We start from the raw sequence: 4,841 nt of genomic DNA, 5'->3' as shown, positions 1-4,841 counted from the left end.
TATCTATCTATCTATCTATCTATCTATCTATCTATCTATATATATATATATATATATATATATATATATATATAATTCAAAGCCATAGCTCCACCTCTGTTCACGTTGTTACAGGTGGAAAGCAACGCCGAAAATCTTCAAATTGAGATCTGCTAAGATGCGGCTTTGAATAAATAAAAATGTTATACCACTTTACATAAATATATTGAGTACGATTTCCCTTAACTGCTACCCAGAAGCTTACTTTCTCCCAGCTCTTGATGTCTGTTTACAGTCAATAATTACAGATAAAGCCATTTAACCACACTAATTTGGCCTTTCTCATCCACTATTAAGAAGATTTATTGGAGAATAACATCTATTTCTCTAGCCTCACCTTCCACTTTGTGTGGTAGCTGACGATTCACTATAGGGCGACGAACGTGGGATGAAATATATAATATGCGGTTCTTTTTGGGGGATCTCATACTTTATATCAATGAGCTCAGTCAACCGTGTCCATCCCCTTACGAAGTTTTTGTTATACGCTACCTTAACAATGAATAGCAACAAAACGTTCTTAACCATTAATTTGGTGACTATATTTGCGCTTTCCTTTCGCCATAAAGCGCACCAACTGACTGACATGTGCCAACGATGGAGAAGCTTCTACGCGGTCGCTCGACCCTCTTGAAATAATTACTATTGCTAAAATTTTGTCCTGTTGTCTGAAGGACTCTGAAAAAGTAACCCAACACCTCTCAAATGGAATTATACGGTCTGAATGTGGCTCAAAGAAGTTGATTGGTGTGTTAGAAATAGTAGGCGAATATCCCTCAGATCACATCCTCCAGGAGACTCAGGGAATCGCAATGCGCTCACTCATTCTGCTGGAAATTGTAGTTAAATTTCCTTCAAATCATAGCCTACATTCTGAAGGATCCACAGCGCTGTCGGTTAACGTGCTAGAAACAGCAACCAACTCTCCCTCAACTCAAGCCTTATAGCTTGACAGAGCCTCAACCAGGTCACTCTACCTACAAGAAATGGAAGAAGAATCTCCGCACAAATCACATCCAACAGCTTTAAACAAGGAAGGACAAATGAAATGATGTAACAACTCTAAATATCTTTAAAATTACGATCAAAATTAATTTTCTTCATCAAGGTGAACTTGGAGCTAAAGAACGACAGTCGAGAGCGAGTAGAGCCGATTCGGTTACCCTGATGCTGGTCGAACATTTCTTGCTCTTCCTATAGACGTATCTGTACAGTCTTGTTGCGAACTTCTTGTTCGCTTCGGGAGCTCTGCCAGGACAAAGATGCATGGAAATAATCTATGAACTCAGAGCGTAAAGACTGGTGAAATGACGCAAAGCATTTTCGCCGGCGTGCTAACGACTCTGCCAGCTCACCGCCTTCTTTTGTTTTCTAATATTGATACAAATCATGACATTTTAGGGCAGGAGAGTTTATCGATTACATCGAACCCCAATGCTCAATTGGTACTTATTTTAGCAAATCTGAAAAGATAAAAAGCAAAGTAATCGTCAACAGAATTTGAACTCAGAACAAAGCCAGATGAAATGCCGCCAGGTATTTTGTCCTACGTGCTAACTATTCTGCCAGTTCTCCGCTTGGAATTTACCTTGAAGAGATTTGAATGAGACCAGAACGCCTACTGTTCCACCTCTTTTAAAAATAACTATCTTTATGCTAAAATGATGGAAATCTATAATTTATATACATAATTTGTTGTATTAATCTGTTGCCTTATGTATTTTCTTTTAATAAGCTATCCGTTTTATGTTTCTTTTCTGGAGAGGTCAAACCAAAGGCAAACGTTTTTAAACACTTATAAATATTCAAATGTGTCATTCCCGAGAGGAGACACAATTCTACGTAAGACAAAAATATTAAATACAAGAGTGAATACATTTGATTATTGGAAACAAAATAAGAGAAAGACCAAAACAATGAATGAATAAAATATCTATATGCAATTTCAGTGTGTGTATGTGTCATTCGATCCTAATCATAAAGACTTTATAATAATAGCAACTCTTTGTTATCAGGTGTCATGAGAAAACGTAGTCTATTCTGTTCTCATACTGTTAATTCAATTGTAAATATAACTTCTGAATCTGTTAACTCTGACACTGACAGACCTGCCATATTGCGTTCATTTATTTTCCAATTACGCAATTTTTCATCATTTGTTTTCTATATCATTTGGGTGTGTGTATTTATGTATCGAATGAATATAACTAATACACAACTCCACCATATGCATGTATGCATGTATGTATGTATGTATGTATGTATGTATGTATGCATGCATGTATGTATGGAAAGATAGAGAGAGAGAGAAACAAAACAAGCAAGTTTGTTAATACAATATTTAGTTGCATCATCTTACGGGCATTTCATTGACGATGAAAAATTATTTAAAGAAAATCTATTTATCTGATTGCATTGTCAAATCTTCAGAGAGAGCTTAACATTCATTGTAATCTCTCGTATCCATACAAGGTAGACGACAGAGTTGTATTTACTACAATGATTGTGAGTGTACGTATGTGTGTGTGTGCGCGCGCGCGCCAGTAGCTATCTGTTTGTCTATATGTATGTATATATGTATGTTCGTATGTATGTATTCATTTGTTTTATTCATTGGATTAAGGCCATGTTTGAGCACCGACTTAGAGACCATAGAGGAACAAATAGAGCCCCACTTACTTATTTGAAGTTTAATACTTAATCTATGGATGTCTTTTTGCCGAACACTAAGTAACAGAGATAAATAAATCAACAACGGTTGTCAAGTGGTGAGAGATCAAACACAATTACCCCCACACATCCATATACACACATACATAAGTATATACATACATACATACATACATACATACATATACGATGAACTTCCGCTCACTTTACGCCCACCAAATTCACTCCTAAGGAATTAACCAGCACGGGGATCTGGTGGAAGGCACTTGTCCAAGGTGCTGCACACTGAAACCGCATGGTTTCAGAACTATGGCTGTACCTTTAGCTAAGAACATGTGAGATTATTTTCCTTACTTCAGTTTCTTTAATATGTTACGTTGCTTTCATTCAGTAACGCATTCAAAGACGTTTTTGAAAACAAACGGATTCAGCAAGATGACCAAAAACAGATAACGGTTGGCGGTGTAAAATTAGCAAATGTTCTCATTTAACTTAATTTATAAAAATGATGTTTTATCCATGATAAAAATAAATGGTCAACGTAACAAAATAAATACTCGAATATAATTAAATGTTAAAACAGAACATAACTATGAAGCTACCGCCTATTATGAGAAAACATTTTAAATTCCTCGGCCAGATGTTCTTGCTTGGTTACAAAAATTGCCCAATGTCGATAATTTTTAGATGATGTAAATATGTGGCTTGTATGTATGTGTAAATGTGTATCTGTGAGTGTGAGTTTGTGTTTGTATTTATATTTCTGTGTATGTGTGTATGATTATCTTAAGCCTTACTGTAATCAGTATCAACGTTATTATTACATTGCAAAAAAAAAAAAAAAATTCGTGTAAACGTAACTAAGTTATTCTTTGATAACTGATAATATTTCATTCCAAATGTTTGTTTACTGATGAGGTCGCATTTTTGTTTGATTGTGCGTTCATTTTCTTTTTTCTTCCTTTTCATGTTAATCCCTAATTATCACATTTTTTTTTTTACAGTAATTATCTTTTATAATATGTACTACATCGGTAGCCATATAACGCATCTAATTATTACAATAAATAAACAACAAAAGTTTCTGAAAAAAAAATAGAAAAACAAAACTAAAAAATAATAATAATAAACGAAATAATTGTTTCTACTTTAGTCATAGTACCAGCAATTTTGAGAAGAATTTTACTAGTTCGAGGCAGTGAGCTGGCAAAATCATTTTGCAGCCCGGACTGCGAACTTTGTTTCTCACGAGAGTTCCGGACCCCAGTAAAGTATTCATTTGCATACAGCCAATCAGAGCTCACTTTGAACTTGTTGTATATGAACAACTTCGCAGAGGCAGCCATGCGGATAACGAAGGATCAGATCCGTTCAGCTGTCAGATTATGCCTAGACGCAAAGCCCAACACAACATTCGTAAATGTGTAAAAAAACAACCAATCTCTTCGTAAAACACACTCTGCCAAGTAAAGGATAAGGAATTTTTTCCCAACCAAGCTCTTCTATCTACTGTGATGTGATCTTTGCAGTGAGGGGCCGCGCATTTTCCTGATGAAACATCACTCCTTTTCGATTCACTAAAGTGGGTCTTTTTTTCTTTTTTCAAAGCTTGGTTCAAACGCTCCAATTGCTGACAGTAGACTTGAGCATTGATTGTTGCATTAGGTGGTAACAGTTCAAAGTGAATTACTCCTTTGCAATCCCACCAGATAGAGAGAAGAACCTTTTTCCCATGAAGTACCCTTCTCGGTTGTGGTTGAGCTTTTCCCCTTTTACCAAGCCACTGTTTACGACGTTTAACATTTCGATAGATGATTCATTTTTCATCACCAGTCACAAGTCTATCCAAAAAGGGTGAAATGAGTTCACGAGGCGCCCATTTTCCAAGTTTAGGAACCTTTCCAAGTTGTTGAAGATGACGATGAATAGTTGTATTGGTTTGAACTAAGCTTTATTGCCAATTCTTCAACTGATAATGCAGGATTTACTCCAAGTAATGCCTCAAGGAGCTTATCATCAAAGTCAAGGCTGAAATCTCCACTTCTGAATTTTGCAAACCAACCATCTTCTGCAAGTTCTTTCATTCAAGCATTCTTTCCCATAAACTGAGTCTATGTTTCGAGTCACTTCGG

This window comes from Octopus bimaculoides, chromosome 9 (assembly GCF_001194135.2).
Source record: "Octopus bimaculoides isolate UCB-OBI-ISO-001 chromosome 9, ASM119413v2, whole genome shotgun sequence".
Lineage (NCBI taxonomy): Eukaryota > Metazoa > Mollusca > Cephalopoda > Octopoda > Octopodidae > Octopus > Octopus bimaculoides.
This window is presented reverse-complemented; position numbering follows the sequence as displayed.